This window comes from Vombatus ursinus, unplaced genomic scaffold (genome assembly GCF_900497805.2).
Source record: "Vombatus ursinus unplaced genomic scaffold, bare-nosed wombat genome assembly UNPS02014811.1, whole genome shotgun sequence".
Taxonomy (NCBI): Eukaryota; Metazoa; Chordata; class Mammalia; order Diprotodontia; family Vombatidae; genus Vombatus; species Vombatus ursinus.
The window spans coordinates 11,870,718-11,893,992 of record NW_020954589.1 but is presented as its reverse complement, the minus strand read 5'-3'; the positions used below and the strand labels follow the sequence as shown (position 1 = coordinate 11,893,992).

Genomic DNA, 23,275 nt, shown 5'->3' with positions numbered 1-23,275 from the left:
AATAAAAGGATTTGTTCTGTAAAACCTGGACTCAGTCAAAAGGCAGCCCCCGAGGACCTAGAAGGCCATGTGTGGTCTGGAGACCAAAGGTTTTCTACCCCTGCCCTAGGCCCTTCCTTCAAAGTATTACCCATAATCTGCAGCATATGGCCACATTTCTGATATCTCTAGCCCTAAGAGGCAGTATGGTGAAAGAGAAAGAACACTGGGTTTAGATCTGGAGGACAAGATTCCACTCCCAGCTTTGCTGATTGCTAACAGTGTGACTTGACAGTGAAAAACATTAGAACTCTCATCAATGCAGTGACCAAAAATGACTTCAAAAGACTGACAATGAGGCAGGCCTCCCTGCTCTAGGCCGTCTATAGGCATCCCAAGTGTTCAATAGGTGTGGAATGAGGTACATATTGTCAGACATGGGTAAGGTGTCCATTTGTTTTACATGATGCTTTGCTTTGTTACAGGAGAAAGTTCTATTGAGGGAGGTGGGGAGGGGAGTTAATGAGAAGCAAGAGCCATAAAAAGAACATAAAAGATTTTTTAAAGAGAAAAAGCAAAATGGAAAGTCCATGCACTGCTGAGGAAAACCTACTTTCACAACTTCCTCTTCTATAGGGCAGGTCTTATACTTCAGGTCAAAAAGGAAAACTGAGGAACACAGGAAACTGATGTGACAAAGGACCTTCCTCTGTTGTCAAAGATGATACATAGGATCAGTTTACTAACAGGAGTGAATATACTCCTGGCTGCCAATTCCAGATCTCAGAAGAAATGGGTTCTGATTTCATAAACCTTATCAGTATAAATGCTAAGCAAAAATTTTGGGAGCGGCGCAGCTAGGTGGTACAGTAGATAGAGCACCAGTCCTGGAGTCAGGAGGACCTGAGTTCAATATCTGGTCTCAGACCAGACACTTGACACTTATTAGCCCCATGACCCTGGGCAAGTCACTTAACTACAATTGTCTTGCCAAAAAAAAAAATCTGGGGAGCAATACTTTGCCCTTTGTTAACTGTAAAGTAAAGAGATTACTAGTTAAAAGAGCTCCTATGCTTTCAAAGACCCCTTGCCTTGCTTGGGCAGCATTTGTACTAGCGTTTCTCCTTGCTCCTGTCAAAGATGGCACAAAGAATACAAGAAGCCTCCCTGGAGATATTCCCACATCATCTCAGTTCTACAAAGTGGAGCTGAGAGGATGACGTGCTGAAGAGAATCTAAGCTGGAGAGTGTCACTGCCCCTCAGACTCTTCTAAGCATCCTAGCCAAAAGTAAAGGTGGATGACATACAGTACAAGTTTAGAACCAATTCCTCAAGAGCCAGCAAAAAAATCTTGGTCTCAGATTTCACTCATACTAGAGTTAACACTAGGCAAAATGTAAATAACCTGGGGGGAGGAGATGGGGACAGGAAAGGAGAGGAGGTATTGTTGGATTACTAATACTTTCCTTTTAACTGTCCGGAAAAGCTCATTTCCTTCTAGAAAATAAAAGCACAGATTTCTCTCCAAAGCTACATTCCTGGTTTTGGACTCTGATGCCCTTGAATTTAGCTTGAGGAAGAACTAGTACGTGAGGGCAAATAGTAGGCTGCTTTGGTTCTTACCAAAAGGAATGCATGTCCCCAGATGAAGCTCCCATGAGTTATCACACACTAGCTCCTCTTTTAATTTCTTGTATCATCCAAGCAGCACCCTAGTCAGGAAATGGAAACAGAAATAGAAAACACACTAAAAATAAACCAGAGATTGCAAGGTTCAAAGAAAGAAAGAAAATATAACAGAACTGTAGGTTTGATCAGAGAGAACAAATAATACTAATAACATAGCTTAGAGTAAATATAGTGCCAGTGATGTTCCAGATGCCAGTTCAAGGTCACATGGCATTAGAACCCAAGAGTCCTAATCCTTTCTCAGTTGCTACTTACCACTGAGAGGACTACTATATTGACAAAGATCAACAGGACACCCCCTACTTTACCATCCCTAGCCCAGATTAAAAAGTAAAAGACAGAACGGCTTGGGGATAGAGATATATGTTTTCAAAACATTTTTGTTTTTATTTTTTTCTCAATGACATGTAAACTTTTTATTACCATTTTAAAAAAATTTTGAGTTCCAAATTCTGTCCCTGATTCTCTTTCTGCCTTCCTCCTTGAGAAGGCAAGCAATTTGATATAGATCATACATGTGCAGTCATGCAAAACATTTCCATATTAGTCATATTGCAAAAGAAAATACAGACCAAAAAAAAAAACCCAAGAAAAAGAAAACTTTTTTTTCTTTTTTTCTGAGGTCACACAGCTAGTAAGCGTCAAGTGTCTGAGGCCAGATATGAATTCAGGTCCTCCTGACTCCAGGGCCGGTGCTCTATCCACTGCACCACCTACCTGCCCAAAGAAAAAGAAAGTTTAAAAAGTATGCTTCAATCTTCATTCAGACTCCATCAGTTCTTTCACTGGAGGCGGATAGCATTGTTAATCATCAGTCCTTTGGAATTGTCTTGGATCATTGTATTGCTGAGAACAGCTAAATCATTGACAGTTGATCATTGTACGATATTGTTACTGTGCACAAGTTCTCCTGGTTCTGCTCGCTTCATTCTGCAACAGTGCATATAAATCTTCCCAGGTTTTCTGAAAGCATCTTACTCATCATTTCTTATAGCACAATAGTATTCCATCACAATCACATACCACAACTTGTTCAGCCATTCCCCAACTGATTGACATCTCCTCAATTTCTAATTCTTTGTCACCACAAACATTGCTGCTATAAATATTTTTGTATATATATGTCCTTTTCCTTTTTGTCTGATCTCTTTGGGATAGAGATCTAGTAGAGGTATTGCTAGGTCAAAGGTATATAATTTTATAGCCCTTTACGCATAGTTCCAAATTGCTCTCCAGAATGGTTAGATCAGTTCACAATGCCACCAACAGTGCATTAGCGTCCCTATTTTTCTACATTCCCTCCAACATTTGTCATTTTTCTTTTCTGACACATTAGCCAATTTGATAGGTGAAGTAATACCTCAGAGTTGTTTTAATTTGCATTTCTCTCATCAATAATGATTTAGAGCATTTTTATATGACTATAGATACCTTTGATTTCTTCTTCTGAAAACTGTTCATATCCTTTGACCTTTTATCAACTGAGGAATTACTCATTTTCTTATAAATTTGACTTGATTCTCTATATATTTGAGAAATGAGGCTTTTATCAGAGAAACTTCCTCTAAAATTTTTTTCCCAGTTTCCTGCTCTCCTTCTAATCCGGGCCACATTGGTTTTGTTTGTGAAAAACCTTTTTAATTTAATGTAATTAAAATTATCCATTTTATATCCCATAATGCTCTCTACCTCTTGTTATAAATTCTTCCCCATCCATAGATCTGACAGGTAAAATTTTCCATACTTCCATAATTTGCTTATGATATCACCTGTCATGTACCTGTTTAACCTTATCTTGGTATACAGTGTGAGATGTGGGTCTATGCCTGGTTTCTGCCAAAATTGCTCTCCAGTTTTCCTAGCAATTTTTGTCAAATAAAGAGTTCTTGTCCCTAAAGCTTGGATATCTGGTTTTGTCAAACACTAAATTACTATAGTTATTTACTACTGTGTATTTAACTAATCTATTCCATTATTCTACCACTCTATTTCTTAGGCAGTACCAGATTATTTTGATGATTACAACTTTGTAATACAGTTTGAGATCTGGTACTGCAAGACCACATTCCTTCACATTTTTTTTCATCTATTCCCTTGATATTCTTGACCTTTTGTTCTTCCAGATGAATTTTGTTATTATTTTTTCTAGCTCTGTAAAATAATTTTCTAGTAATTTGATTGGTGTGGCACTTAATGGCAGCTAGGTGGAACAGTGGATAGAGTGCCAGATCTGGAGTCAGGAAGACTTATCTTCTTGAATTTAAATCTGGCCTCAGACACTTACTAGCTGTGGGACCCTGGGCAAGTCTCTTAACCCTGTTTGCCTCAGTTCCCTCATCTGTAAAATAAGCTGAAGAAAATGGCAAACTACTCCAGTGTCTTTGCCCAGAAAACCCCAAATGGGGTCACAAAGAATAGGACACGACTGAAAAAAGAATGGAACAACAAATAGCACTGAATATGATAATTAATTTAGCTAGAATTATCATTTCTATTATACTGGCTCAGCCTACCCACGAGCAATTAAAATATCTCCAAATGTTTAGATCTGGCTTTATTTGTGTGAAAAGTATTTAGTAATTGTGTTCATATAGTTCCTGGGTTTGTCTTGACAGGTAAGACTCCCAAGTATTTTATATTGTTTGCAGTTATTTTAAATAGAATTTCTCTTTCTATCTCTTCCTGCTGGACTTGGTTGGTAATATACAAAAATGCTGATTTCAAAACACTTTTGAGATAGTCTTTTACTATTTAACTTTTAGGTGACCTTGAGCTCTTAGATAAGATAGTGAAGGCCAAGCTCATTCTTACATTCAATATGAGAGAGTAGGTTGGTAGAGCCCAGCCTGACACCAGGCTGGCTGAAGGGTAATGAGTTTTCTGGCCATAACTACTCAAGAACAATAGTGATAAAGGTATTAAGGGACTGCTGTCAGCCCTAAATATGCCCTTAATAAATGCTTGCTCATTAACTGATAAAGTGATTTTTTCACACCTCTGTGAGATATGCGGTGCAAGCGCTATACCCACATTACAAAAGAAGAAACAGACTGAATGTAAGTGATTTGCTTCTAGTCTCACACTATAGGCCTTCAAGTCCAGGTAACCTGCCTTTAAGGCTAGAGTTCTTTCCTCTACTGTTTTTTTACGATTAAAGCTTCTTCCTCCTTTTAAGGTCTGGAATTAAAATCTCTTGAGGAAACAAGAATCTTCCACACCCACCCAACCCTTTGCTTCTGTACAGGGACCAGCAAGAGGCCATGATAGCTCACACAGCTTTCTTTGAAGGAAATACTAGTCTGTCCAGTCAAACAGGTACTTTGCAAAGTAGAGAAGTTAATAAAAGACTATAAAATATTTCTTTGAAAGCTAATAAGCCAGGTCCTGAAAATCTCCTGCTCACAGGTATAAGAGATAAATTCCACAAAAGCTCAAATTAGAAAAGGAGTCAGAACAAATTAGAATTTAATAGGCATTGGGTAGAATGCAATAGAAGAAAAGTAAACTCTACAAATATTAGAATGACCATGGAAGTCTAATGTAATAACAGAAGACTCAAAGGATCATAGTAAGCCAAAACAATGTGAGGGAGCAATGCGAATCTGTTAAACACACACACACACACACACACACACACACACACACACAGAGAAATGGTAAAAGTGGGCAGAACACTTTAAGGGGGCAGCCAGATGGCCCAGTGGATAGAGTGCCAGGCTTGGATTCAGGAAGACTCATCTTCCTGAGTTCAAATCTGGCCTCAGACACTAGCTTAGTGACCGGGCAAGGCACTTAACTCTGTTTGCCTCAGTTCCTTATCTATAAAATAAGCTGCAGAAGGAGATGGCAAACACTCCAGTATCTTTGCCAAGAAAACCCCATATGGGGTCAGGAAGAGTCAGACAGGACTGAAAAGGGACTGAACATTAACAGGAACAACTGCTGACAATGGCGATGACAAGAATGCTAACTCATACTGTACCTTTATATTGTTTCCTGGCCTGTGTAATTTGCAAGACATACAGAATTACAAATACTTCAAAAGAAACCAGGTGAAATAGTGCTAGAAAACAGATCCAGATTAAAAAACTAAAGAATAAGGCTATGTCAACACAGGATCATGAATCCCAAATTATTTAATGATGACTAACTATTCCAGAGTCAGAGAACCTGGGTGGAAATCTCACCTCTGACACTGCCAGTGCCATTAGGCAGTCACTGAAGTCACGGAACCTCTCTAGGCTTTAGTTTTTTCATTTGTATAAAGGTTGAACTAGATGGCCTCTAAGGTCCCTTCCAGGATTAGATATATGATCCCAAGATATCTTCGACTATCCCAGAGAATAACTGATCCTTTTAAGGGAAGCTGCCCTCTTCAAAAAAGGACTATTAAAAGTTTAAAAACAAAGACAACTGAACAGCAAAGAACAGTAATTATCCAGTCAATTTTAATTTCAAAGATCAAAGAAAAGAAACCCTAGGAGCTCAGGGCCCATGAAAACAAATAGCAGGGTAAGAAAACCTAGCTAGCCTAGGTCTCAGTTTCTTTCATCACTCCCTCTACCCAAGGCTCACTCTCCTCCAGTTTCTCTTCTTATCTTTTTGTCTCTTTCCTAATTTCCTTTTCTTTCAGGAGCTGCTACCTCAGGAGTGGCAGAAGGAGACCAGTCCACTCACTGAGGTAAGAGCTGGGCCTGACTGACAGGAAAGGAAAGAAAGGGAAAATGCTAATTGTTTGTAAGGCCCTTCTGGGATAAGACCCACCTAGAATCGTGAGCTTCAAACCAACTCCCCTAGTGTGAACTTTCCCTTCTTCCTACCGACTGGGAGTTGGGCTTCACTGGACTAAACATCATCACCTACCAAGAGGATAGGTTTTGAGAGAGGACCCTGGACAGTCTAATTATCAGCCTCTCTCAATGATAACTTATCTCCAGTCACTGATAATCTGCCCGAACTCATCTTCAATAGTAATGCTACCCTGTTATACTATGCTCACCCTAGCAATTCTGAACCCCACTCTCATCACTGTACTAACCTGTTCCCCATCTCCACTACCCAATCCCTTACTCTTATCCACCCCCCCAACTCTATCCCCTCAATTCCTTAGTCCAGATCTACCTGCCCTCCTTTACTATCAAACTTATTTTCATTTTTTTTTTTTTAGGCAATTGGGGTTAAGTGACTTGCCCAGGGTCACACAGCTAGTAAGTGTCAAGTGTTCAGTCTGAGGTTGGATTTGAACTCAGGTACTCTGACTTCAGGGCCGGTGCTCTATCCACTGTGCCACCTAGCTGCCCCTTACTTTCATCTTAAACCTTTTCTTTTCTCTACCCTTACACCTTCTAGCACTCACAGGAACCAGGCTCCTTCCTGATGACTCAGCATCCCTGGTCACCCTTTCAGGCACTGGCTAAAGTTTCACTCATATTATCCACCCCCTCCCCCAACCCAATAATCATGGGGGGAGGGGTTGGAATACTCCTTGCTCCTCACTGCTATGTTCAGACTCTCCTTCTACCACCATCAGTAAATGATTTCTCCTGTTCTGAGGTTTATTCAATCCAAATTTATCACACAATCAATTCTGTTAGCTATTATCTACCAACCCCAAGGACACTCTCCTTCCTTCTTCAATGAGTTCAGTGTCCAGCTGACAGTCTTTCTATGCCAAGCCCTTATCTCACACTGGAGAACTTGAACATGCCTAATGATGCTACTTCCAACACCCCAACTTCCCAGTGTTTTACTTTTCTATACTCTATTCCACCTGGGGATGTTTAGCCTAAAAAAGAAAAGCTGGCAGGGAATGGGCCAAGATAGTGGTTCAAGGATCTGAAGAATTGTCATGCGAAAGACAAGAGTAGTTTGCCTTGATCCCAGAGGGCAGAATTAGAGAAGATGCAGAGGGCTTGATGTAAAGAAAAAATTCCTAAAAATGTCAAAAAATAAAACTCGCAGAGAAGGGAGGTCCTGAGCTCCCTTTACCTAGGTCTTTTGTTTCCAAATGTTTTATTGATGCTCTCTTTTTAAACATTGTTGTCACTTTCCAATGATTTCTCCTATCCCAACAGAACCTTCCCTAGTAACAAATATACAGTCAAGCAAAACAAATCAACACATTGGCTGTCTATGCAAATTTATCCCTCATTCCACACCTATCTTCAGAGGAGAGGCAGATCTTCAATTTATCCTCAATCCTAAAGTCACATCTGGTCACTGAACTGATCAGAGTTCTTCACTAAGTCTTCAAGCAGCTGCCGGATGACCACTTACTGGGAATTGTTAGGTGACTCTAGCTCAGGTATTAGTTGGATTAGATAAAATCTGAAGTCTTCTTCTCAACTGATTCCATGAAACAAGTTTAAATTATGGCAGAAGGATGGCCTTTCCTGGCCATCTATGAATGGTGTCTCCCTCATAAGAATGTAAGCTCTTAGAGGACAGGAGATGTCTTTGCTTTTTGGTTTGTATCCCTGGCTCTCAGCAAAGCACTGGGCCCACAGGAAGCACTTAATAAAAGCTTTTTTTCATTCATTCACTTAAGCTGTCTATCTGGAAGAACTTATTTATACCTGGTTTACTAAAATGCTTCCTAACTTGTCTCCCTGACTCAAAACTGTCTCTACCTACAATCAATTTTGCTGTAATCTTTTTATGACTCTGTTTTCCTTTTTCTTTTCTTTTTTTTTTTTTAGGCAATTGGGGTTAAGTGACTTGCCCAAGATCACACAGCTAGTAAGTGTCAAGTGTTTGGTCTGAGACCAGATTTGAACTGAGGTCCTCCTGACTTCCAGACCGGTGCTCTATTCACCTTGCCACCTAGCTGCTCCTTATGACTCTGTTTTCATCATATCACGTCCCTCCTCCAGGTTTAAAAAAAAAAAGCCCCCACCTTCCATAGCTACCCACTGGATACCCAATAAACTCTTCAGCCTTCTACAATCACAATCTGACCACCACCACCACCATCAATAACCAAAGGAATCCACGTTTCTACAGGGCTTTAGAATTTATGAAGTTTTTTTTAAAATTCTTACAACAACAATATGAGACAGGCAGTGCAAGAATTATCCCCATTTCACAGATGAGGAAACCGGTGAAGTGATGTGCCCAAGTAATAATCAATGACAAAACTGGGACTTGAATTCAGGCATTCAGACACTAGGTCTAATTACCTTTCCACTACGCTCTACTAGTAAGTTTCAAAGATCTTAAGAATGTTTCAACGACAAAAAGGCTATCTCGTGAGACAGTGAGCTCCTTGTCATTTAAAGCACTGAAACAGAGGATAAATGATTGTCTATCCAAGGTACCAAAGAAGGAATAAGAAGTCACTCTAGATATATGAGGCCCCTCCTATGTCAAAATTCTACCATTATATTTCTCTAACTTCATCTTCCATGACTAATGAAGACAAACCAATCTTACTCATACTTCCACATCAGAGATACCCATTTCCGCTGCTTACAAAACCCTTGTGGTCATATCACAGTCATTTGACCACAGTTTTCCAAAAGAGAAGCAGTTCAGATCGTAGTAGTAGTAGTGTGAAGAGATTAGTAATATGAATTTAAAATAAATTTGAAATTTTAATTTTAAGTCACTATTTTGTATACATACTATGTACATTCATTCTCTTATCTTCTCCCTGACTGCTTCTTCTTCATTTCTTCATTTTTCTAAGTTATATCCTTCCTTCAAGGCCCTACCCTTCCTTCAAGTATCACCTTACCCACAATCACTTGACACCCTGGCAATCACTCTCTCCTCTGAGTACCTGCAATTTTTGTCTGTACTGTTTACTTCACACTTAGCATATGTTATTCCATTCAGTGGAGTCAGAGCAAAAAAAGGACCTTGGAGATAAAACAGTCTTAATTCCCTCATTCTACAGGTGAGAAATATGGAGTAGAAGTGACTTGTTCAAGGTCATGCAGACAATAAGTCACAAGCTATGATTGAAACCCAGACCTTGTGACTAAATTCAAGGCTCTACTATGCTGGCTGCCACTACTGGTTTTTATCTTTTAACTTGCATGTCCTATCTGTCCTATCTCCCAGCTAGATTTCACAATTCTCAGGGCAAGGCTGACAAAGTCTTAATTTTTCTTTTTTTTACAAACCCAGTGTCATGCTTAATAGTTATTTGTTATTTTGATGATGGGGAGGAAGATGATCACTTCCCTGAGACAAAATGTGAAGGCTGATTAAGAGATGTTGCAAACTACTTCCCTTTTCAGAAAAATCTAGGATTAGAGACAGGACACAAGGCAGAAGGATGAGCTAGATGGACCACTCCTAGAATATGAAAAATTACTTCGACTGTCTAGCTGATGATGATTCTAATGAAAAAAAAAAATTAAAAACAACAACCATTGAGCAGCCCCACGAGAAAGATCAAAATCTTGAGAAACTTCATTTTTTATATATATATATACATTAGTCCTACTTCAATCCTTCTCAGTGAGTCTCAGTTACCCAAAGACCCCTTCCCATCCTCACTATCACAACCCAGCCCAACAACTCCAAATTTCCTTTCATGAAGACTTAGTGCTGGTATGAGAACAAGATGGATCCCTGGCTGTTGTCTTTCTGCAAGCTCTGTAAACAATTCCCCCCCAGCCCTGACCAACAGACATACTAGGCTCACTACCCTATTTAGGAAAACCAAAATAATCTGAAAGACAGAGAAGAGAAAGTGAAGCCTATGAAGACAGGCAGCATTTCAGGAAAGGTACTGATGAATTTCTGACAGTGAAACAATCTAAACCGAAGCCTGATGTTTCCCTCTGCCCCCTGCTAGAACCAGTCACTGCAACCAGATCTTCTGTACACCTTCTCCTTCAAATGTGCAGATAGAGAGCAGGACAATGAACATTACCTACCCAAAGCTCATTTGCTAGGATGCCATAAAACATCAGGTATCCTGAGAATAAACACTGTAAGGTGAAAGGACTGTTTGCTTTACAGTGAAGTGACCCAAAAAAGATGGAGGAAACAATTCTGCTGACCACAGGCTGGAAGTTGTGGTGACTCCAGACATTTAGATCCTCATGGCAGCAGGAATATTGAAAGAAGAAAGCATGGAAGCCTCAGTTCTCCCAACAAAAATGCAATGACATTGACATTCATTTATTTAGCCAAGAAATATTTACCAAGCATCTACTTTGTGTAAGGAATTGTGCAGAAACAATGTCAGACAGTAGCAACCCAGGAGTTTTGTCATTTGGGGCTCTGCCCTGCATAAGTATCACCCAAATCTCCTTCCATGGTTCTAAATCTGAAGTAATGGGAAATTCCAAATTTACAAAAATTAGGTTACCTCTTTGGAGAATACATCCTCATATGTCAGTGAGCAGCAACTGTCTTGGAAGTGCTACATGCATGGCAAACACACCACAGAAAACTGAAGGGAGAAAAACAAACCCCAAAACCTTCAGCTAAAAGGAGCTGGAATCAAGCAAGGAACTTTCAAAAGGGTTTCAACCTAAGAGCGAAGCACACAGGACGTGCCAACACAGGCTAGCTCCTCCTGTGTCCCTTTCTCTGCCCTGATATGTCATCACTCTCTTGGTCTGAGTCAGCAAATGTCTCTCATTCTTAAAAGCAACCTGCTTACTTCCAGGTAAGTAGACACATGCTTCACAAGAGTGCGCCTGGGCTGAGGCGAGGGCAAGACAGAGGGCCAAGGAGTAGGAAAGACCAACAAGGTAAAGAATCAAGACCAGGCATCTATTATCTAAAAAAATAAAATTAAGGGATGAGAAAGAAGAATGCACTGGAGAAGGGGAAAGGGAGAGGTAGAATGGGGAAAATCATCTGACATAAAAGAGGCCAGAAAGAGATTTTGCAGTGGAGAAGATGGGGGAAGTGGATGGGGGTGGGGGGAGGAGAGGGGGAGGGAGAGAGGGAGGGAGAGAGGGAGAGACAGAGGGAGGGAGGGAGAGAGAGAGAGAGCGCGAGCGAGCATGAACCATACTCTCATTGGAATTGGTTCAAAGAGGAAACAACATACACACTCAGTTGGGTGTAGAAATCTATCTTACCATAAAGTAGGAGGGGAAGGGTAGGATAAGGGAGGGTGTGGGCACATACCAATAGAAGAGAGGGAGGAGTTAAAAGTCAGAAGCAAAACACTTGAGAATGGAGAGGGTAAAAGGAGAGAGAGAATAGGATAAACAGGAGGAAAATAGTATAGAGAGAAATACATAGTGATCATTATAGTGAAAAAAAATTTTACAGCAAATTTCTCTGATAAAGACCTCATTTCTCAAATACATAGAAAACTGAGTCAAATTTATAGAAATAAGAGCCATTCCTCAATTGATAAATGGTCAAAGGGTATGAACAGGCAGTTTTCAGACAAAGTAATCAAAGCTATCTAACATCCTATGAAAAAATGCTCTAAATCACTATTCATTAGAGAAATGCAAATTAAAACAATTCTGAAGTACCACTACACACCTATAAGATTAGCTAATATGACAAAAGGAAAATGACAAATGTCAGAGGAGATGTGGGAAAAGTAAAACAATAATGCACTGTTGGTAAAGTTGTAAACTGATTCAACCATTCTGGAGAGCAATTTGGAACTATGCCCAAAGGGCCATAAAAATATGCATACCCTTTGACCAAGTAATTCCACTACAAGGTCTATATCCCAAGGAAATAAAAAACAGAAAGGAAAAGGACCTATATGTACAAAAATATTTGTAGCAGCTTTTTTAGTGGTGGCAAAGAATTGGAAATTGAGGGGGTGTTCATCAACTGGAAAACTGGATGAACAAGTTGTTGTATATGATTGTGATGGAATACTATTGTGCTCTAAGAAATGACGAGCAGGATACTCTCAGAAAAAACACGGGAAGATTTACATTAACTGATGCAAAGTGAAATGAGCAGAACCAGGAGAACATTGTAAACAGTAACAGTAATATTACATGGTGATCTACTGTGAATAACTTAGCTCTTCTCACCAATACAAAGATCCAAGACAATTCTGAACGACTATAATGAAAGGTACTATCCATCTGCAGAGAAAGAACTGGTGGAGCCTGAATGCACACTGAAGATTCTTTTTCTTTACTTTCTTTATTTTTCTTGCTTTTTTTTTTTGGTCTATGTTTTCTTTCACAGTATATCTTACATGGAAATGTTTTTTACATGACTACACATGTATAACTTATGTCAAATTGCTCGCCTTCTCAATGAGGAGAGGAGAGAGGAGAGAATTTGGAACTCAAAATTTGAAAAAAGAATGTTAAAATTGTTTCTGCATGTAATTGGTGGGGGGGGAATAAAATATTAAATAAAAAAAAAGACTAGACATCCAACACACAGCAATCCTACAAAACGCTAACACTCAGAGTCAGATCCGATTCTATAACCCCAAAGCTGCTTGAAGACAAATCCTAAGTCATATCCCAAGCACATCTGCCAATGAAGCAAAATTCACATGTCTGAAACTTGGTGAGAGAAGTAATTCACTTCATGTTATTCTCAGATTGCATGTTCATCACAGGCTCTGACATAATGCAGCCCAGCCTGAGTTAAACTCCTAGAAATCATTAGGGGCAACCCTCAGGCTCATTTTTTTTCTTTGTAGCTCTAGTGTCTAGCACACTACAGGCATTTAATAAATGATTGTTGACTAATTAAATGATATCACTTGACATGTCATGGACATCATCAATCACCCATAGTATTTGTGTGTGACAAGTAAGGAACAGACAAGATCCCGGGAGATGTCAAGGTTGGCAATAAGGAGATTCCACACTCTGGGCAGAGGATCAGGGTACTATGACTTGGCAAGAGGAGCCCCTGGAGAGCAGATGGCACAACAGAATAGCTCATCAGTCAATAGAGGGTAAGCAAAATAGTCTTCTTCCTCCTCCACAAGTACGTGGAATCTGGGAAAGGAACAGGTCCCAACTCCTCCTGGCTTGGGGAGTAGGGGGAGGGCAGGGGAAGGGGCCCAGGAGCCTTCAATGCTTGAAAACAAGCTGGGATCTGTAGGCCCTAACGACTGCTTGCATAAAGAAAAGGACAGCTGCATTCTTGCCTAAATCATGCCAAATGAGAGCACCTGACAAGTCCCCTGGCCATAATTAACATTGGTGCTGCTTGGGTCTATTCAGATGTCCTCGGGAAGAGCCCTGAGTGCCTAGAATACTGGACAGAAAGCCTTAAAGAGCAGGTCTGAGTGGATTCAGGAAGGGGAGAAGCCACATCTTCCAAAGTGATAGGGCTAGGAAGGCAAACACAATGGCCATCAGCTCAGTAAACCAGGTCAAGTTCACGTAGCTAGATATAGGATACCAGTAAGAGCAAATCAGCTACTAGACCTAATCTAGGAGAGTGTGAAGTACCTGTCAATCTTGTGCTTTTTAAAGACTAAAGAGAAAAACAAAGCCTTGAAATAGACTATCAAATAGAAACTAGCTGTTAGACCTGGAATTATAACATACCACTACTCCGTACTCAGAAGAGACAGGAGTGAGCAAAGTGTAAGCAAGTCACTCGGTTGTAGCAGCCCCAGCACAGCCACTGGCCCGTCAGTTCCCAAGTGGAGTGGTCATCAGGCAGCTTTAAACGTCCCCCTGCCAGTTTAAATGAAAGAACTGGCAAACAATGCAGCAGACCAGTGAATAATGTCAGCAAAAGGTACATCTTAATTGCCTTGGATTGTAAGGGCCAAGCCTTGTCTCAAGGTCAAAGGCTAGAGATGCCCACCAAAGGTCCTCATTACAACCTCATTAAAATAACCCAACACAAACATGCAGAGATATTCCTCATGAAGATGAAGGGGCCAATTTGACTTCAGAGGATTGATGGTGAAACACATCTCCTGCCTCCTGGCATAAAGGTGATGGTTTATCAATGCAAAATAGCATAACACACATTTCAGTCATGGCCAGCATGTAGATCTGCTTTGCTTGACTGGACTTTATTACAAGGTGGGGGGGAAGGCGGGGCAAATATAAAGGGACAGGGGAACAAGGATCATTGGAAAATGACAGTGATGTGAAAAAAATGTGCATTAAGAAATTATTTTAAAAGAAAAAAGAGAGGGCCATTCCATCTTTCATGGTTTATATGCATCCCAGGGCTAAGAGGTCCTCAGAGAAAATCTCCTCCTATCTTACCTCCACAAGCTCATGAAGTGGGAAGGGCCCTCAGACAAGACCAAAGACAAGTAGCCATCCAGTCTCTGCTAGCAGAACTTCAGTGATCTCTTCATGTTAAAGTTCACTTGTGAACCAGGCTACCTGTTGAAAGTTTTTCCTTACAACAACCTTAAAGTCACCTCCGCTTTGGGAGGATCCTCAGAAACTGATTCCAAATCTTTGAGAATTTTGTTCCCTTTATATTTGCCAAGTACATCCAAATCAGCCTCCAAGATGAAACCCAGGGACAGTTAGATAGAGAAGTAGATAAAGCATTGGCCCTTAAGTCAGGAGGACCTGAGTTCAAATCAGACCTCAGACCAAATACTCAACACTTACTAGCTGTGTGATCCTGGGCAAGTCACTTAACCCCAATTGCCCAAAAAAAAAAAAAAAAGATGAAACCCAAACAATTCTGTAAAACAAAAGATCTAAAAACTGAAGCTTGACAGAACAGTAGTTTTGCTAAGAAAGCTAGTCAAACTTCCAGAATCTTCCAAAATAAGCCAAGAAATACATGACCTAAATAAAGGGTGTTTAATATCATCTAAATCAAGGTTTTTCCAGAAGACAAGACCAGAATAAACAATTACAAATTACCTTCAGGGAAATTAAATGACAAGCTACTAAAATGGTAAGATCTCTCCTCTCTGGGGCATCTTTTAAGGATGGGGCCATTCTTTTTTTTTTTTTAAATTGATGAGGCATTTGGGGTTAAGTGACTTGCCCAGGGTCACACAGCTAGTAAGTGTTATGTGTCTGAGACCAGCCTCTTGAATTCAGGGCCAGTGCTCTACCACTGCACCACCTAGCTGCCCCAGAATGGGATCATTCTTCTTGCATAGCTTAGGTATGGCACTATAAAAAAGGGGATGACCTCTGATTTTTTTTAAGCTTTTGGTCTGATGCAGTATACCTCATAAGGCAGGCAGACTAGTGTCCAGTGGTCACACCATTGTGCCTGAGGGCCTTCCCATAGTACGAAGAAAGAATCTGCAGCTTTAGGCTCCCTAATTTCTGCCTAGATCTCAGAAAATAGGGAAACGGAATTCATCTTGCAGACAGGTTGAGAACTATGGAAAAGACAGATAATGGTGCTGAGCCACAAAAGATAAGAGAGGAGGTCTGGGCTTTTTTCAAACCCACTGTGACTTCAATAGGATAGGGAATTTCAGGAGTGGAAACTCCCTCCAAGTAGATGGCAAATTATCTGGAACTTGCAGTCCAGAAGGAGGGTACAGGGTGGGAGGAAGAGGGAGAGAAAGTCTATCTATGGGGGTATATTGTCCTGTATCAATAAGGAGTTAAATGGCTCGCTCGGGGTCCCAGTACTAATATAAGTCAGAGGCTGGACTTGAATCCAGTTCGTCCTGACTCCAAAACAGGTGTACTATCTACTGTACTCCACTATCTCTCTTCTAAAAAAGATGGATATCTGCAAATTCCAGGGCTCATCAGACTAGAAATCTGGTCCTAAAACCAGAATTGGAGAACAATGTTCTTAGGCTAAGAGATAGCAGGGATAAGCCTGAGGCCAACTGACATTTTGGAACAATCCTTGTTTTGTGAGATACAGCAATATGAAGGGACAGGAAGAGAAACATGAAGCACAGCTAGGGAATCATCCTTAGGGTCTCAACCCTACTCAGCTACTACATTCACTTTCACTCTCTCTCCCCCCCCCCAAAGGGAAAAAGTTGGAGGAGGCCTCTAGCAACCCTTGGCCCACACCCAGTTCAGCTGCTCTTCATTCCCTGAAGGTTCCTGGAAGTCATCGGCCATAAAGACAGAAATTTTAGAGTTGAGATTACAGAAAATTTCCCACTAATTGGAAAGTACACTCACTGCCTCTGTTCCCCTTTCCCTACCCCCACCCCCCACTTTCCATATCCACATTCCCACCCCATCTTCCTTATGTTTGACTCTTCAAGCACTCAAGCTAGGACCTTAAAACTCCTCAAGGAAAAGGGGAAAACAATGTGTGAACCTAATGTTCCTTCACCAGGGCAAGGGGACAAGGATCCAGGAAGGATGACAGAGATTTATATTGAATAAAAAATTGGGGGTAGGGAAGGAGAAGAGATAAGTAGACAGGACCATAAAAACTGAGGCAAAGCAACAAGGACCTAGGAGAGTAAGTAGAGACAAGGACTGGCGGAGACAACTGGGAAGTAGATTAGGTCATCAGAGTGTGAAAAGAAGTTGACAGGTTAGGGAGAACCGCTGGGGAACAGGTGATTTAAGCCAGGAAAGTGGGGTGACAGAGAAAGCAACAGACACTAGGGGTGGGGGCCTGCACTGAAAAAGAACACTGAGGGTACAGAAACAAAGGGAATACAAGGATGGAGAATGGAACATGGAAAGTCTGGAAAAGACATTGGAGAGGACAGAAGACAACACAGGGAAACTGGAAGAGGGATGAGGCCCCTGGGATAATGGAGGGACCAGAAAGGGAGAGTCATGACGCAAGGTGATAGGAGGGCAGAATTGGGAGAACAGGGAAAAGGATAAGAAGATGAACAGGGGGTGAGGGGAATGAGTCCAGAGGGAACAGTGACACACTGATGGACTGAAAAGAGAACACAAGCAGACTGGGAGGGTGACAAGAAGACAGAGCTGGCATGCACCTGTGGGGACTGGAAGTATGGTGAGGATGGGAGCAGTGAGAAGACAGGACTCAGTCTCCCCAGAACCATCAGCTCCAGACGACTCAGTGGTAAGACTTGTAGGCCATGTGGACGGCATTAAGACAAATTGCACAATAGGGTGGGGGGAAGTGGGGAGAAGAGGGACAAGGAAATGGAGTAACAGATACAAAGACAGAAAACAGAAATGGCTCTGATAGAAGGTTGGAAGAAAAGAAGACTTGAGGGAAGAGCAGCACGGAAACATCGGCAGAGGAGAACAAGGTAGAGATCTCAAAGTATCAGGGGCAGGGAGAAGAAGAAACAAGAAAAGAGATGGGGGAGTAAGATGGGAAGAGATAAGGACTGAGGAAGAGAGATGGCAAAGGAGGGGGATTTGGGACAGAAGGATGGGGGGAGAAGACATGGGGGAGATAAGGAAGGAGAAGAGATGGCGAGGAAAGGGAAGAGATGGGGAGGGAAAACGGGGAGAGAGAAGATAGGGAGGGGAGAAGCGAAGAGGAAGAGGAGATGGAGAAGGAAGGGAAGAGATGGTGGGGAGAAGAAATGGAAAAGGAGATGAGGGAGAGAAAAGAGGTAGAGAGGGAGAAGAGACAGGCAAGAGGGAGAGTGAAGGGAGGGAGAAGGAATGGGAGAGATGGGGAGGGATGTGAAGGGAGAAGAGATAGAGAAGAAGAGATAGGTGAGATGGGCAGGGAGAAGGGATGGGAGAAAGAGAGAGGAAGTAGAAATGGGGAGGGAGAGGAGACAGGAAGGAAGAAGAGATCTGGAGGGAGAAGAAATGGAGAGAAGAGAGAGAGATGGAGAAGAAGAAGGGATGGCAGGAATAGGGTAGGGGGAGAGATGGGAAGGGAGAATAGATAGGGAGGGAGAAGAGATTGGAGAGGGAGAAGGGACTGCAGAGATGGGGAGGGAAGAGAGAGAGGGATGTAGGAAGGGAGAAGAGACAGAGAAGGGAGAAAGGATGGGAGAGATGGAAAGAGAGGAGAAATGGCAGAGATGAGGAGGGAGGGAGAAGAAACCGGGAGGGACAAAAGGTAGGAGAGATGAGAGGGAGAAGAGATGAGAGATGGGTAGAGAGAAGAAATGGGCAAGATGGTGAGAAAAAGACATTGAGGGACGAGAGACAGGAGAGAGGAAAGGAAAAGAGACAGGGAGGGAGAAAAAAGCAAGGTGAGGAGAAAAGAGAGATGGGGAGGGAGAAGTGACGGAGAGGGACAAAAAGTGGAAGAGATGGAGAGAGAGAAAAGACAGGAGAGGCAGGGAAAGAGGAAAGATGAGATATGGGGAGGGAGAAGAAACAGGAGAGATGGAGAGGGAGAAGAGATGGGGAGAAAGGAGAGATGAGATATACAGGGAGAGACAAGAGATGAGGAGGGAGGAGAAATGAGAGATGGGGAGGGAAGAGAGATGAGAGATGGGGAGGGAAGAGAGATGAGAGATGGGGAGGGAGGAGAGATGAGAGATGGGGAGGGAAGAGAGATGAGAGATGGGGAGGGAGGAGAGATGAGAGATGGAGAAGGAGGAGAGATGGGGAGGAGAGATGAGAGATGGGGTGGGAGGAGAGATGAGAGATAGGGAGAAACAAGAGATGGGGAGGAAGGAGATACGAGAGATAGGGAGAGACAAGAGATGGACAGGGAGGAGAGATGAGAAATAGGGAGAGACAAGAGATGGGGAGGGAGGAAAGATGAGAGATAGGGAGAGACAAGAGATGGGGAGGGAGGAGAAACGAGAGATAGGGATAGACAAGAGATCGGGAGGGAGCAGAGATGAGAGACGGGAGGGACCGGGACGGCAGAGACGAGGAGGAGGAGGAGGAGACGTCACGCCAGGGGACAAGGCAGAGAACTGGAGGGAATGAGGGAGCGGAGAGACCGGGCCTGGCCGGAGGCCTGCGCTCCTCGGCCTGGGGCTGCCCCCAATCCCGCTCAGCCCCCTCGCCTTCCCGCGGGGCGTCCGCTCCCTCTCAGCCGAGCACGAGCTTCGGGACCTGAGTATCCCCGGCCTACCTGCCCGGGCTGTCGCCCGCTCGGGCTCTGGCTCCAGAACCAGCGAAGCCTCCGCCTCCGTCGCCGCCTCCCGGACTCCTCGGGGTCCTCGGTCCGGCCAAAACTTTTCCCATTAACCCCGGCACAGCGGCGGAGGCGTCACACGCTGCGCCGCCCCGGACGGCCCCGCCCTCCCTCGATGACGTCACCGCGCCGACTCCTCCCACCGGACTCTCCCTATCCCTCCCTTCAGTGGCATAATCGGGTAACCTTGCCCAACCCCGTCTCTCACTCCCACTTCGCCCACCCCCGCTATAGACATTGGCCGGTTGTTGATCCTCAAGTGTGGCCTCCCGCTGCGAGCCGCGCCTGCTGCTCTGGGCTTAGCTGCAGCGCCTCCTGGTGCCCAGTGGCAGGCATTAAAAACGAGACAGGAGCCAGATTAGGAGGAACCTATCCAACTGTTGGGGGCCCAGGGTGGGATTGGACCTTTCGTATCACGGGGCCTCAGCTTTGGTCTCACGCAAGTCTGGATTCGTTGTGGGGGAGAAAGGGGAAGTGTAGCCTGACGCCCCCACCCTCCTCCAAGTGGATGCAATCAATGCCAGTCAACAAGCATTTATTAACCACTTACTATGTGCCAGACATAGTAAGCCAGACACTGTGCTAAGCCCTTTACAAATATTATTGCATTTGATTGAAAGGAGAGTGCTTCACTGAATAGGGGGAATATAGCTGAAGATGACTTAGGCTCATAGAATTTAAATGAAGTCGCTCGAGGTCAAACAACTAGTTAGTAGTACAGCCCCTGAGCTCAGATCTTCTGACATGGCCACTCCATTATCTTTGCCCAAAAAAACTCAAATGGAGTTATGAAGAGTCAGACACGACCGAACAACAACCACCTCCCCCTCCCCTTCCCGACACACACACACACACACACACACACACAGAGTACAACCACCTTTCCCATCTTACATCTTTCTTTCCACCAATACAGTGACACTGACCTCCTGGCTGTTCCACAAACATGTCTCTCCATCTCTTCACTCCAGGCATTTTCTTTGGTTGTCCTCCATGCCTAGAACGATCTCCACCTTCATCTCTGTCTCCTGGCTTCTCTGGCTTCCTCTAGGTCCCAACTAAAATCCAGTCTTACACAGGAAGCCTTTCTCAACCTCTATGAATTCTAGTGCCTTCCCTCTTCTATTATTTCCTGGTTTTCTTGCATATATCTTGTTCATGCACATTTGTTTGGCTGCTGTCTCCCCCATTAGACTGTGAGCTCCCGGAGGGCAGGAACTGGTTTTTTGCCTCTTTTTGTATCCCTTGCACTTAGCACAGCCTGAAACATAGTAGGCAATTAATAAATGCTTATTGACTTATTGTCTGGGGGAAGATGGGCACACTAAGTGGCTATTGGTGACTCTGCAAATTAATCAAACCATTCTGTAAATCAAATTGAAATGGGAGGCAGCGGAAGTGAGTAATGAGTAGTGATGGAGGTTAAAAAAACATATCAGTAAAACATTGAAAAATATGCAGAAAAAACAAAAGGCAGTTGAAAAGACAAATAAGGTAATTTTATTACCACCTTGTTAAACTTAATATACACTTTAAAATTATAAGCAACAGAAGTTTACAGTTTCAGATACAATGTTCTTTTTACTCTTTCTATATTAAAACATTTGCATTTGTTGATGATTAAGTTTGTAATAAAAAAAGAAAATTTTTAAAAGAAAAAAAACAAATTGAAAGTGTGCTAGAAAAGTGACTAAATTATTCCTACCTTTTGGCCCACTAATAAGTATATACTCCCAAAAATATGATAGGCAACCAAAAAGGACCCACACATACCAAAATATCTATAGCTGTATTTTTTTGTGGTAACAAAAAAGAAGGAAAACAAAGTGATATCTATTGATTTGGGAGCAATTTAACAAATCATAGCATATAAATGTGTTTTTCAATTTTATTTTTCTTTATTTTCAACTTACCAAATACTAAATAAAATAATTATTTCCATGTACAAAGTAGAACAGAAAAAGAAAATTGTACATGAAACAATCTCTATTATGTACAGCTTGCTTTTCCTTTTAAGTATATCATAACTTCAACATGTAACCTTCAAAGCTGTCTTGCTTGTCTGACTTTCCTTCTGTCTTCTGTACATTTAAAAATGCTTTAATTATCTCTTTCTTTTCTTTTTCTTTCTTTTTTTTGACATTCCTATTGCTAGACTTCCTCTCAACTATTCTCCCAAAATTTAAAGAGAAAAAAACAAACAAACCAAACATGTTGTAACAGTCAAGGAAAAAAAAAATTTTCTCAGTGACTATGCCTAAAAATCTATTTCTTATTCTGAATCTTAAATGTCCTCTCTATCAGGAGGTAGATAACATGCTTTATTATTTTATTTATTTATGGTGAGGCTATAGGGGTTAAGTGACTTGCCCAAGGTCACACAGCTAGTAAGTGTCAAGTGTCTGAGGCAGGATTTGAACTCAGGTCCTCCTGACTCCAAGGTTGGAGCTTTATCCATTGTGCCAGCTACCTGCCCCTCAACATGTTTCATTATTGCTTGTCTGTAGTTGGTCATTTCATTTTTATCAGAGTTCTTACATTTTTCAAAGTTGGGGTGCTGGTTCTCAGTGTTGTTATTGTATATATCATTCTCCTGATTCTGCTCACTTCACAACATTGATCAAATTTTCTATTTTTTAACCAGTACCAGATAATATAGATAATTACTATTTTGTATAATAGCTTGAGATCTGCTACTGTGAGGCTCCCTTCTTTTCCACCATTATTTGTTATTTGCTTTGAGATTCTTGGCCTTTTGTTTTTCCAAATGAAAATTATTTTTTCTATTATTTTTTCTAGTTCTACAAAGTAATCCTTTGCTTGTTCGATTAGTATGGCAGTAGACAAGTAAGTTAATTTGGGTGCTATTGTCATTTTATTATATTGGCATAGTCTAACAATGAGTAATTAATATTTCTCCAATTATTTAAGTCTGTCTTTCTTCTTGTGTAATGGAAGGACTGGCCAGGTTACATCTTAAATGTAGATGTTTTGCAATCATATTCATATATGAATGAATGAATGAATAAATGAATGAATGAACTTACAAACTGCATTTATTAAGCTCTTACTGTGCTAAGGGTTGGGAATACAAATAGAAAAGTAAGATAGTCCCTGCTCTTAAGGAACTCACATTTTTTTTTTTTTTTTACTGAGGCAATTGGGGTTAAGTGACTTGCCTGAGGTCACACAGCCAGTAAGTGTCAAGTGTTTGGTCTGAGGCTGGATTTGAACTCAGGTCCTCCTGATTTCAGGGCTGGTGCTCTATCCACTGTGCCACCTAGCTGCCCCAGGAACTCATATTCTAATGGGGGAAAAACGCATGTGGAAGTTTTCAGCTGCAAAGTAAATGGAAAGGGCTTTAAGTTGCAGTAGCAAACCAGATGGTAATTCCTCTTCATTAATATCTTTTCCACTGATACATTTCCTGTGTTGTCTTGGTAGTTAGACTCCTAAATACCATTTTTACCTTCTAGAAGTTATTTTGATTGGATTTTCTCTTTCTGTCTTTTCCAATCTATTGCCAAATTTTGTGATTTCTCCCTTCACAACATTTCTACTATATATCTCCCATCTCTTCACCCATACAGTCACCACCCTAGTTCAGGCCCTCCTCATTCCCACTTGGACTATTGCAATAACCTTCTAATTGGTCTCCCTCTCTCATGTCTCTTTCCACTCCAACATGTCTTCTACTCATCAGTCAAAGTGATTTAC

At 41.9% G+C, this 23,275-nt stretch overlaps 1 protein-coding gene across 9 annotated transcripts in view; it reads right to left on the bottom strand.

Moving 5' to 3' along the window:
• PPARD (peroxisome proliferator activated receptor delta) overlaps window positions 1–19,598 on the bottom strand; it is a 70,445-nt gene extending 50,847 nt beyond the window's left edge. For 5 of the 9 annotated variants that reach the window (XM_027876297.1, XM_027876305.1, XM_027876307.1 and 2 more), the window contains exons 1-2: window positions 19,496–19,598; window positions 1,604–1,692 (exon numbers count right to left, since the gene is read on the bottom strand). The gene's annotated coding sequence lies outside the window, so the exon portion shown is untranslated. Of the gene's footprint in view, window positions 1–1,603; window positions 1,693–10,994; window positions 11,079–19,495 lie in introns of all 9 variants that reach the window. The other 4 variants (XM_027876298.1, XM_027876300.1, XM_027876299.1 and 1 more) reach the window with 4 other exon arrangements.
• Window positions 19,599–23,275: the final 3,677 nt, after the last annotated feature.